The sequence below is a fragment of the Vanessa tameamea genome, chromosome 13 (genome assembly GCF_037043105.1).
Source record: "Vanessa tameamea isolate UH-Manoa-2023 chromosome 13, ilVanTame1 primary haplotype, whole genome shotgun sequence".
NCBI classification, from domain to species: domain Eukaryota; kingdom Metazoa; phylum Arthropoda; class Insecta; order Lepidoptera; family Nymphalidae; genus Vanessa; species Vanessa tameamea.
In genome coordinates, this window is record NC_087321.1 from 2,726,997 (window position 1) to 2,741,049 (window position 14,053).

The 14,053-nt window shown below is 30.5% G+C and overlaps 1 protein-coding gene across 9 annotated transcripts in view; it reads right to left on the reverse strand.

The window, feature by feature from the left end:
• Nucleotides 1-14,053, reverse strand: part of LOC113398032 (protein yippee-like) — a 95,938-nt gene that overhangs the window by 33,268 nt on the left and 48,617 nt on the right. The window lies entirely within an intron of this gene.

Here is a 14,053-nt window from a genome sequence, read left to right on the forward strand (position 1 = left end):
ATTTTTTAAACCATTAGGGAATTACGCTAGTAAATAAATCTTATACTATCAAACGATCGTTTTGGGTCTTTAAGAAGAACGAAAAAATAAATTGCGAGTTACAAGAGATGCATAACTAAATAAGTAGCATACGCATTTTTAATACATGCATAATATACTTATATATACTTATTTTATTTATTGGAATTTCTTAATAGTATCTAATCTATGTAAGCGACTTAAAATTAAATGATTTAACACTCTTCTTTGTATATATAAATTTAGTTGGTGCGTACCAAATACTTAGGTACTACAAAAAATATTATACATATATCGTGGTACATAATTCAATTGTGGGAATGTATTGAATTATTTATAAGACAAAATTGTAAGTAAATATGTTCTATTACTTTAGATATAAAAAAACATAGTTATTAGTATGACAACAAAGGTTTTAATGCGGGTGGTCATATCTGCCCGTATTATTAACCTCTGTGGGAGGCGAGAGGACCCCCGTCAACTCGCTTACCAGTCAGCTGTTCCTGTGTAAACAAATGACTTAATGGAATCGATGCGTGATAATATAGTTGTCGGGATTTGTTTACTTTTTTTTTTTTATATATGCCAGCCAGTGTAAAGTATAACATTAATCAATTGTGTAATACCTCTTCTAATCGAATTTGTTTAGTGAAACTCGTACCAAATGTTAATATTCAAAAAGTATTTGTCAGAGAAATAATGTCAATGAATCTCAATTAATTAAAATTTGAAAAAGATATGCAGATATTTTGAGATCTCGCAACGTAGAAACGAATATTGAAACGTTTTTTTTTCGAGATTCAATCTCTATTTATCTATGCATCTACTAGAGATTTGTATCACCTTTAATTGGCAATATATCAAATCAAATTAATTGTTTGAACTAATACGTAATAATTTCATTATGTAGGTCTGGTTTTGTTTACACCTATTATAAAGCACACACCACATATTGTAGATAGCTGAAACCAACTAGAGATACAAATACTATTAATTGTAGGTATCTAAAATTTCAATAAATAAAGCGTTTTACTTTCAGCTCTTTTATGATTAGTATCAATAAAATAATCCTAAAAAAAACGTCTCAAATATTTCGTCGATAACATATCTTGTATGTGTGTGTGATCTTTATTTGAAATAAACACATAGTCGATTTACAATTTCACGATTATTAGGTACTTTATAACACACTGTATGTTTTCTTATCAGCTGGTTCTAGTTCAACCGGTTTAGAATGTGGGTCGAATGTCTTCCTGATTGTAACACTCGGGTCGTAAAATAATATAAACTTGTATCTAGTTACGCGTTTCGCTCGTAGTCGTATAGGCTTATTGGAGAAATAAACACACATATTATAATTAAATACATATTATAATTAAAACAGTTCGTTTACTGTACAGGCCATAAAGTTATGGAATGCCCTACCGATAGATTTAAAAAAAGCTCCATCAATTTCAGCTTTTAAAAAAGCCGTAAAAAACTATTACCTAAATAATTACCTTTTTGGTCATAATTTTTGCATTATATTGTTAAATTTTATAAGATATTGTAACACTGTTGGATTGCCAAATGAAACAATAAACAACAATAATTTAGACGACTTTAATTAATTTCCTTTATATAACATTTTTAGTATCTTAAATATGTATTAGTGTATAATAGAGATATATATTATATGTATATATATATGTATATATGTAGTATGTATAAGTATTAGTGTGTAAATATTTGTATGTAAGTTTATGATTGCACCGCCAACGACGTTGGTTTTAAAAATTCTTTCTCAGATTGGGTTGTCTGGAAGAGATGGCTAATTAGCCATAAGTCCGCCCATTGTACAACACTTTTTAGTTTTTACGTTTTTTTTTATTTTTTATTTTTATTTTACTAATTTTGATTTACTTTTATTTCTGTGTGTTTCGTTTTGTTTGTGGTGTACAATAAAGTATATTTCTTTCATTCATTCATTCATAAATAATTCTGTCATCTATACTAATTCTTTAATTGCGAAAATAACTATCGATTGTCTGCTGTTTTGCTTTTACACGACCAAACCACTGAACAGAATTGAATGAAATTCGGTATCAAGCAAGATTGAACTCCAAGGAAGGACATGGGTATTTTGTTATGTCTAAGAACTACCGACGCCTAAAACTCTAGCGGAGCCGCGGGCGATAACTAGTTACTGCTAAATAGACGGTCCATTTAATGTTAGTTTAAAATTCGAATTAATATTGTACAGAAGCTGTACCAGAAAGTCTCTCATGTCCCTCACTCGCAGGCTTAAACTAGTATTATTAAATATAGTATTATATTATAAAACTAGAGTTTGTTAGAATGCTAATTTGAGGATTTGCTAATCCGATTTGAAAAAATATTTTGAGTGAGACAGCGCGATGTAGCTGGTTATCATATAATATACGAGACCGACATTATTTCGACAGGTCTATTAAATTGTGTTAGGATCTGTAGTCTTCGCAAAATTTGTAGAGTATCCCTCGATAAAAGCTGATGTGAATTTTATTATATAATAATAATATTTCAATGATCTACATGTACGATGTCGTATATTATAAATGGAAAGTTTCTGTTATTTGATACTCAATCACGTTTGGACGGATTTTGATAAAAGGAGACGTGTTATAAATGTATGAAGCTCATTCTAGGTCGATGTACGCTATACAGAGCTTGTATTTTAGATATTCACTAGTAAAAACATTTGAAATGAAAACTCTTTCAAAAATTACAAGAGTTTAGAATAACAACAAGGGGTTTCGTGGTATGTTGTATGTTGTAACAGTCATATATATGTATATAAGGAAAACAGTTCATTTCATTTTACCCTGTTTGTCAATCTTTTTTTTTAATGTGTTGACAAGGATTGTTCTGAAAAATCCAAGAGTCCAATCAGGAAATTGTAAAAACATGTTTTCTTCAAATTTTTAACGAATATCGAGCACTTTTCGAACACTAGACAGGAGTTTAAAAAATATATATGAATAAATCGCCCCCGTCAATGAAACAATTAAACCTGTAATTAAAACATCATCATTAAATTGCGTTATTATATAACACACGATATTATCTGCTTTAATAACTATACTTTAAAATTATTTATTTATTTTAAAAGGTGAATGTATCTTAATTAAATTACTTAAAACTTCGTAAGCAAATTGAAAGTTGAACCTTTTAGTATCTGTAGATGTTACGAAGCTTATTTAGGTATAATCTTGAACTATCGGACTTTTTGCAAAGTGTTGTTTTAGAATCCTTAAGTAAACCTTTTCAATTCCATTCGTTCAATACCTACTCTGCGGTCATTGAACTCGTGTCATACGTCAAAGGTCACGGCTTTAATTTTTAATTAGAACATTTAAAAGATATATAAAAGAAAGATAGTTGTATTTTATGTTTGTATATTAATCGTTGTTTTTTTTTAATATTCGAAGGGGTTATGTTGAGGTATCTTATTTGTTTGTATAAGGTTTGGATTGCATGGTTTTTGAAGAGAATGTCGATGCAGCCATTATTAAGGTAATATTGTACATAACAAGGACCTGTTCTCTCGATCCCATCTTCGAGATGGCACACTTAAAAAAAATAAAACCAATCCAAACTAAGTCTTCAGTACTCTTAACGGTATTACCTTTAAAGTTGTTTAAACAGGAAAGAGTTTTGTAACATTTGCATAAAGAAAATACTATTCAATTGTACGAATGTATTGATGTTAAAATGTTACTCGAATGATTATGATTTCATTTAATTATTAGTTACTATGATATGAATAGAACATGTGGCTCTTAGTTAAAGGTTGGCGGGCATGCAAATCTCAGTGGCAGCCCGGAGTTTGGAAGTTAGTTGCGTACCCGTGCTCCATGAAGTATGTAGGTACGTAAAGCCGTAAATCCACTACGTCTGAACGTCTTCCGGTCTTGTAGGATTTGGCGTCCCATCGGGTTATGAGTGTGCACTTATACTTCACCACAAACATTGAGAATACTATAGGTATAGAATCCTTACATCATCCCAAATAACACTGGCCATTATATTAATACATCCATACATTGAGGACATTATTATTATTAAATGTAAGGTACTAAAATATCATTTCATATGTACACCTTTTAGGTACAAAATTCACAAATTTATGAAAAATTTGTTCGTGTAAATAATAAATATGAAAGTTTTTAATACGTCATGACTCCACGTCTCAATTGTTCAACAAATCAGCTTTACAATTTGACACAGAAACACATAAATATTAACAAAGATTTATGACCGTTTCTATGTCTATCTGTAAGAAATTGCGATTGAATAAATAAATTCTTATCGAAGCGAAATCCACGTGAGCAAAACCACGTGCAAAAGTAAATTGAGAAACCAATTATGCAACTTTCTTCTAAATTTCGACTAAGACTTATTGTTATGATCAGAGACCTTTGTTAATAAATCCCACGGTTTCATTATTTAATTTAATTACAGTTCGGTAACTTAAAACAAGAGCAAAATATACTTAACAGAGATCTATGCATAAAATATACATATAAATGAATTATAACAGTATTATATAACTGTTTAAAACTATGAATTATAAAACATTTTAAATTAATAGTGTTATTGCGAAACAACAACAGTGTTGTTGTATTATATACATGTACCTACGTGATTCCTGGGTTACTTATTATCAAAGAACAACAAACTATAAGATATTAAATAGATAGATACTTAAAATTTTAAGAGGATATTATTTTTTACAATGTAAAGTCGTACAATGAAAACAATTTGTGATATATTGAATTTTACATCATCGAATCGACCCAATAAAAGTGCCGATGACCGATTTCGGTGTTAGTAACTTAGTAATCAGGTGCACTCTCCATCCCGTTACTTTCATAATCAGATTGAACCCAAATTCGGAGTTCAGGTGCAGGAACAACGGCTTTACGCAAACAGTGTATACTCTGCAAATACGAGATTATTAACGATATTCCACGAATTCCTAATCAACACTTTGTGTAATTATATGAGCTTCGAAATTGATACTTGACACATTATGAACCGCAACCTCGACGCTGCTATAATTCGTAAATCTGACTTTAATCGATCAAGTCGTTAAGAACACATATAACGATAAAAAACAATATACATATGTATATATACGTAAAGACTAAACATATGTCAAACCCAGACGTACGAAACGATTTTAACTCATTTGAACGTGCTTTATTAGTATCGTTTCTTCGTAGTTGATTTATCGCAATGCGACAGAGTACTTGAACTTCCTAGAAGTTCAAAGAACACGGTAATATTAACAAAACAATAAAAAGCCAATTACACGAGAGTACGTTTTATAGTTGTAAAAGGTATAAATACCACACAGGTTTTATAGAGCACTCTTAAATGTGACAGCGTCATGGAGCGTACGTATACAATTTTAATATCGTTGACGAAATCCTGACAATGTTTTAAGTATAATGGTCACAGATATATCGATGCTGATAATATTGCTAAATAAAAAAAAATATCACGGAGGGTTTCAATAAAACAATGTCCTAAAATGAAAGCATGGACTAGAAACATCAATGATTTTATTTATAAAGTAGTTCAGACATTATAGGCATTTGGAAATGCAAATGAACTGAGAAGGCTGATTCTCTCTCCTACAACATATCCTAAAATCAGCCTCTTCGGTTCATTTATATTTCTTGGCCGGTTTTTTGTATATAATCACTGGACTTAGGAGTCAACACCGCTAATAGACATTGACACTGTAAGAAATATTCCCCATTCCTTACATCGCCAGTGCGACACTATTCTTGGGAACTAAAAAATAATTTTCATTGTGCATAAGATGAAACTGGCTTACTCATCTTTTAAGCCGGAACACAACAATATTTAGACGCACTACTAAGCGGTTGAATCAGTACTGAGTGGATAGTACCCACTCAGACTCGTAAAATCCTACCACTAGAGTTTTGTTATACGAAACGTTTATTTATATAAACAGCGGTATTGTTCCGAAACGATATCAATGCATGAATAAAAGCTTAATAAAATTATTTATTGTGTCAAACTCGTAATTTTTTTTATTATAATTTATATCTGAGCCTTATGACGTTGATGAAAATTCTAATTAGGCTGATGGTCCAATTAAAATGTATCGTAATAAACTTGAAAATACTGTTTATATTTTGTTATTGGAATATCGTGCCAATATGATAATATTGCGTATTGAACAATACGAATATAAAGATTAAACAATAGAAAGTAATAAAAGAATGATACATGACGTATCACGAGAATAATGTTTTATTTAAAACATCACACGATAACGTGTAAAATTGTATTCGACTATGTTTCCGTAACGTGCGAATGCGTGTGCGAATCGAATGAGGTGTTAATGAACCCGAACGAATATAGTTCGGCTTATCTCTGAGCTGCGTTCACATGAGTTGATTATAGGTTATCAACTGCTAAATCAGAAGCGATTTAAAAGTTTCATTTAATAATAGTGTGTACTTTTAGCTTCCGGAACGTCCGAATCATTGTAAGGCTGATGCGAGACATTTGCGAAAAAACAAATATCTCGTCGACTTTGTAAGAAACTTTGTTTTCTATTTAATATTATAATGAAAATATTAGGTTAATGTAGCTTTGCTTGTAAATATTCGTGTATACTCGGTTACATATACGACTTCTTCGAATTGCTTCGTATTTGTGGCACCGGAAATACGTGCGAGTTTTTGTACATTCATAAATAGCTTGCAGCATATGCCTTTTCCCTTGAACTCTATCTGACTTTATTGTATAGCATTTTTGCGATGGTCGCATGAGAGACTGACGATACTATTGACTGATCAACAAATGCGCCTCTGCTGTACTTATGATTTTTTTTTATTGATATTCACGGTTTTCATTTCTGTCAAACGAAGGACTTCATTTAACCTTTTCATATTCTCATCAAATATTAATTTAAATTAAATAAAAGCATAACATATTTCTTAATTATTATATCTCTTTGTAACATTCTTATCACTCATCGCAAATTTATGACATGACTACAATGATTTTTTCAAATCGGACAGTTCGAAAAAACGAATATCTTAGCTTCTTTATAATCTTACAATTTAATAATTTTCATAGATTTTTTGGCTTATAATAATTCTTCCATGTGAATTTTGTTAGATGCGATGTCTAAATTCCATTCCGCTTTGCTGTACATCTGATAATAAGTTTAGCAGCTAAATGGAACTGCATAATTTCATTTAAGTTCGCAAATGGTGTCAGGTACAAACCTATAAATATTTTAATAAAATTTATCTTGTTGACGAACGACAGTCACGATACAATTTTTGTTGAATTATCTTTTATTAAAAATTTTAAAGGTAAGATTTAATATTTTTTATTTATTGTAATCAAAGCAAAAGGGTATTACATACTTGCATACATACATATTTAAAAAAAAAATACGTTTTTAGTTTTTTACCTGGTACAAAATAAAAATTTGGCTAGTGTTAAAAATTTCTTTTAGTCTATGTCAGTAGCATACAATAAATGAGACAAGAGAATCTATAGTATCTATATATTATTTTATAATGTGATTAATTTAAAAAATCAAGACTTGCTGACGTACATGTTTCTACGAGTAATTGGATTTATACAGCTACATAAACACACTCGTACCCGTTACGCGGACATTATGTTCAAGTGAAACTATGTTTTATTCTTTTGATTCGTAATATTTTTATTGGCAATTGGGAAATGGTCACTATGTCAGTGGTGCTTTTTTTATAGTAAATATATCTAACTCCGTTATGTAATCAATTCGACTAGATTAGATAGATGTGCTTGTTGGGATCATGTAAATTTTTTGTGTTTAGTATAACTTTTCCTATCAATAAATTAAAATGTAACGCTTAATACTGACATATAAGGCATTTTATATCTTTGAAAGAGTATAACTATAGATAATAAAAAAGCGAGAAGTTTGTTTTTTGTAAGATAAGTTTTATATTCAGAATAAAGAATATTTTGATTTCATGTTTTCATATAGTTCGGTCCAAGACTGCCTTTTACTTTTCAACTTCAAATATTATTATGAAAAGCTTATATAAAATCTATCTATACATTCATCAAAAACATGATACGATGATATTTTTCTTTTTATTTTATAAAATTAATAAATACTTTTCACATCCCTATAATCAATTCAATATTTATTCAAATAAATAGATCGGTGTCATTTTTTTCTTATGTATATATTGTTATGTGTTTATAAGTGTGCGATTATACTGTGAGTATATTGTGACGTCGATGACAAGACGGTCACCAAGCTACTAAGTATAGCCTACTATAATGTCAACTATGGCAACGAAAATGTTTTATCAATTCCACACTGAGCACACTGAGACACTGGTAATAACTGTATTACTAGGTATTTATCATAAGATCTCAAAATCGAATCATACGACATTAAATGCAAATGCTCGTCAGTTAGTCAGGTAGTACTGTACCGTAATGCCCACTATCGAATCCGAGATTGTTACTTTACAGGCGGTACTGCTGGTGCGAAACTGCCCTAAGAATTCTCTTGGCGTCATAATCTTTACTAATATTATAAACGCAAAGGTTACTTCTGTATCTCTGTCTGTATGTTACGCTTTAACGGCTAAAACACTAAACCGAATTTGATGTAATTTGGTCTGAAGCTATTTCTTATACCTACAACCTACGACGGACAAAAAAAAATCGTGGTGGAAGCCGCGGGAAACTAAATTATATTTATGATTGTATTATTGTACTAGAAATTAAAACAACCACGCAATGTTCAAAACAGTGATGGTAGCTCTTATGTACGAACTTTATATACATATATAAATATGTATTTGAGGAATTCAGGCGCACACACTCACACAAACATACACATATATACACACACACATGAGAATGCATATTAACAACGAGCACTACATCCTTAAACTCTGCATTGAAATCGTATATCAATTGGCAGAGTGAGCTTTATATTTAAACTCGCAATGAAATTTGAAAAACAGTTTTCATATTTTTCAAAGTAAACAAAAACGTTGCTTTCGAAATGGATATGGAAATATTACAGACTGTTGACTAAAACGGTAACCAATTTGTATGATAATGGATGCAGAACATTCTTTTAATTTACATTACAGTGCAGTCGATTACAATTTTAAATTATAACACAAATGAATAATATCACTCTTACCTCATATAAATGTAAAGATTTCATAACGACACAAGTCGTCTCTGAATATAAAAGTACGTACGTACGTACGCAGGAGTATCAGTAGTCAAAGCACATGGATATCCATTCAACAGTGAGGCAGTCACTTAAATGGACTATTGGCAGGCCTTTTCTAAATGGTACTGGTAATGGTACAGCGGATGAAAAAAAACAATCGGAATTGGACCATTGAAATCTTTTTTTAATTGAATTTAACATTGATTACTCACGGACGCTTGTTGTGCTTAAGACAGAGCTGTTCATTGGTCTCATTAGGTTTTTCTGTCTAGAAACAAATGTAAACCTGATTTTGGATATTTTTTTTGTAGTATGTGGCAAATGAGCAGGAGGCTAAGCTCATTTACATAAATAAACACACACGCACACACATGTACAAATACGAATATCACATACAATAAAAACAGATAACATATAAAAAATAGAGGTCTTTGATTTCGAAATAAAGACCTATTCATAATCTCAAATGGTTATTTTGGCGAATATATCTAATAATATATTACTTTTTACCAATACATATTTAGTTTTCTTGAGTTAAAAATAACCAGACCTCCACGCGGGTGTAATAACAACTTTTTCTTGGAGTTCACTTTAGAGTTTAAATCAACTGAATCGTATTGATATTTATTTCAAGACAGTTTATGTAATTCAAAATGTGTCTGTTTAATTTAAAACAAAGCAATTTATGTATAATATTATTATTATTCGATCAACTTCCTCCTTATAGCTATTTTAAATATTGTTCCAATTTTTGCAAATATAAAACAAAAAAAGTGTAATTAATCAGTGTAAATAATAGTATCATCTTTTTTGTCTTTGGCTGTACGATTCAATACCTTTGTATTTTCAAAAGGAAACTAGTATTTTTTTTTATAGCCGGTTCTGTAGAAATAAATCCAAGAATCTCATCGAGTAATAGAGCCTTTTAAATAAAGAATCTTATTTATTTTTCTTCATGTTAATATAAATTAATAATAATATTTTCAATGAAATAAAATGCAACAGACTGTGGAGCGTCGCCAGTTCGTTTCTAATATATTTCCCGTGTATTTCTTATATCTCGTATAAACCAATGCCGTTTGTGAGTATAACTTCATTATTTTTTGTTTCATATCCTTTAAGATTAATTAATTATACAAATAGATAATACAGAGATTATAATCAAATTTAATTTTAACTAACAAAGTAGCCAAATCAAAATAATATTGAAGTACATATATTTACTTCGAAACATGTATTAAATAAATTATAAAATTTGGGAATAAATATATAATAAGAAATAAAATTATATTAAAAATACCGTTTGAATTAAAACACTAACAAAAAGAAAAGTTTTAATATCCTGTATATAAAAGCAAGAGACAGAGAGAAAGAAAAATAGAGGGAAATCTCGCTTGGAGGCGTAACGCTTTTTCCTTACGTGACGTTTTCTAGCAGTTCACTCCACTGTAAGCCGCGTAAAAGACGACCCCACCAAACCTTCTATTTCTATTAAATAGGATTTCCCTTCTATAGATACCGTTTTGAATTTCTTTCCAAAATAAATTCGGTTTAATCTTTATGTAACAATGTAATGTTTATTTACGGAGTGTACACTTCCTTACTATTCGTACTTTTTAAATAGATATTCTATAAATAAACTTGGATCGTAAAGCTGTATCTATGTATACAGTGCTTATACGCATGTATATTTGGCACGGATATTTCAGTTACAAATCAACTCACAAAGAACGTAACTATTCGAATTGCATCTTGCATTTCGAGCGAAAAATTCGATTCCAAAAGTGGACGGAAATATTTTTTTGAAGGCATACAAGGCATTTGCATTATACCTATGTAGTGGAATTATAGAACATATTTTTTTAAGTAAAACCTCTTTGGTCTTGATGTTCAATTTTTAAGTTGAATTTGAGTGCAACATTTGTATGGTTAACACTCTGACGTAAATAAATTTACTTTTATAAAATGTGCACTATAAGAAGCTAATAAGGTCCAAGCCTTTCTTTCAAGACTAGAGGAGGACTTTGCCCAATAGTGGGACATTTATTGACTGTTATATCTCATTATTAACAAATATAACATGGAATGTTCACTTTACGTGTGCTGGTGTTATTTAAGAAGAATTAACAGTACTCAGAAGCAATGATTGTCTCAAAATAAAGGTCACAAGAGACAGGTTTTTCGAGGAATTTGATGGAATATTAAGTTATTTGTTCAGAGTGCTGGTAGGAAAATGAAAACTAGGTGAGCGGGCCATTATTAAATATAAGGGGAGCAGTCAAATAGACTAACATAATAATTTTTATTTATATAGGACCTTACCTAACAAATCGATTAATATTTTTTCTTGGCAGTAGTATCCTACTACCTACTTTCTACCTACTTTTCAATTCTTTTACCACCAAACAGCAATATTTTGAATAGAGAAGGTGTAGTGAGCCAGCTTAGTTCCTACGTTTGGTGGCACAGTGTCTGTGAATAGAATGATTAACATTTCTTTCGTTTGCTTTTATCATATTAAAAAATTAAGATCTCTGACACATACGTAAGAGTTACTGTAGCATTTCGTGGAGTGTCAACGCCGTCAAAATTTTATATTTCATAACTGAGTGTAAATGAAATCCGCAATGGCAAATTATCTATTTTAATAAACATTTTGAAATTATGTATTATAAAAACGCGTTTCTAATTCTGAGAAGACTTGATTTTTTGAGAAGACACATTTGTTCATTATAACGAAATCAAGCAAAAGGCTTAATATCTTAGTAGAGCGCGGCTGCTCTCGCTTCTTAGTGGTTGGTCGTCAGATGTTAAGCTTATAAAAGTAAGCCCGTATCCTTTGTCGGGGTTCAATCTTGCTTCCTACCAAATTTCACCAAATTCGGTTCAGTAGTTTGGCCGTTAAAGCGTAACAGATAGACAGAGTTACTTTCGCATTTATAATATCAGTATAGATACACAAGGAAATATTACTAAATACATTATCTGTCACAGAAAAACTGCTTTATGCATATTATTCACGAAGGAGATCATGCGACTTCAAAGCAAGTGGCATTTAGCTGATCACTTGACCGGTTATAAGATAATTGTTTGAGAGTGCAAGTCAAAGTTTCGAAAAAAAAAAACAAAGCTAGGAATATTTATAAATTTTAGTTATAACGCAACACGTGGTTATACTATTTGATTCAGTCATAAGAAAATATTACTATGCAATACGTCGTACAGTTGTAAAGGTTGCGTCTAATTGTTAAAGAAATATTTACATTTTCAATTTATTTAATTAAACCAGTGAAATGCCCCTTGTATCAGCAATTCAACGCCAACGCCAATGTTATGATGTCTTTGTATGTCTAATTTTTGTATGTCTATGTTATGATGTCTCTTATGTGTGGCTAATAATGGTTTGAACACCCCCCCCCCCAACGATCGGAAACCAAATATACGAATCTTAACCATTGGGGGAAAAATAATTGATAACTATCCAGCACCCACCCACCGGTTGAACTGTTTTACCACAAAACAACCGCAAACGTTACTTGGTCTCAGAAATCAATCTCCCATTATACGTGTATGTGCTAAATATAAGCTACACATTGAAATCAACACCATCGACGTGTGCCGTGATTCAGTTTTTCATTTAGAAAAAAAATTGCCGTCACTTTTCGATGAATACATCGGAGTATTGCGAACTCGTTTAAATTAATTTAAAACTTCATAACTATAAGTGTTCCCAAGTATGTTTAAGTCATTTTATTTATATTTAAGATAGATTTTTAATGATATTTATTTATTACAAACATTAAATTAGGCGTGCAAGAAATAATGTCTCAATGTTGTGTACATTTTTTATCAACAATATACGTCATATTAGACTCATTAATTGACACAATAATTGCGGTACTATATAAAAGTGAACATATCTGTTATTTATATACTGTAATTGTTTTACTAAAATTGGATTAAGGCCACCTCTCTTTTTGAGATGGTTTGGAGATTACTCCACCAGACTATTGCAATGCGGTTGGTGGTTTTATTCTACACGTGCAGGTTTCCTTACGACGATTTCCTGAACCGCCGATTACATAATAAATATAAATACAAATTAAGTAGCAGTATAGAACTAACATAATATGCACATTTTCTATGTGTTTCTATTGAATAGAGACAGAGAGTAATCTATCGTGATGCTAATGTCCTTGTGTCATTCACCCTCATTATCAAAGAAACGGGGAGGTTAACGTCACCTAAGTTGATCGTATCGATTCATCGACTTCGTGTTCGGGTCAACGGAACAAGCTAATTGACCGTTTTTTACTTGATATACTTACTTCTAAATCCACCTTCGATTTACGTGTTGGGCTTTAGACGCGTGGGTTGATCAAACGAAGGATATGTTTGAATTATTTATCACTTGTATACAGAAATAAATTTGTGTTACTTGTACATATTAACTACTTATGTATATGTTCGAAGAAATAAACAATAATATAAACTTCCAAATTTTATCATAAATAATAAATAACTTTAAGAATAGTTTTATAATATTAAATATTAATCAAATACAGACATTACAACAAGTAAATAGATATTATTTAATAATATTATAATTTTGGACTCGATGTATTTAATCAATATGAACTACAAATTTCCTATACAGATAACTTTCACCTATGTAGTCAAATAATATGTTCAAGCTTGTTGAATAAACCGCCCGTAATACTAATGAGGAATGTGAACGAATGAATTATTGTGAGAAAGTAT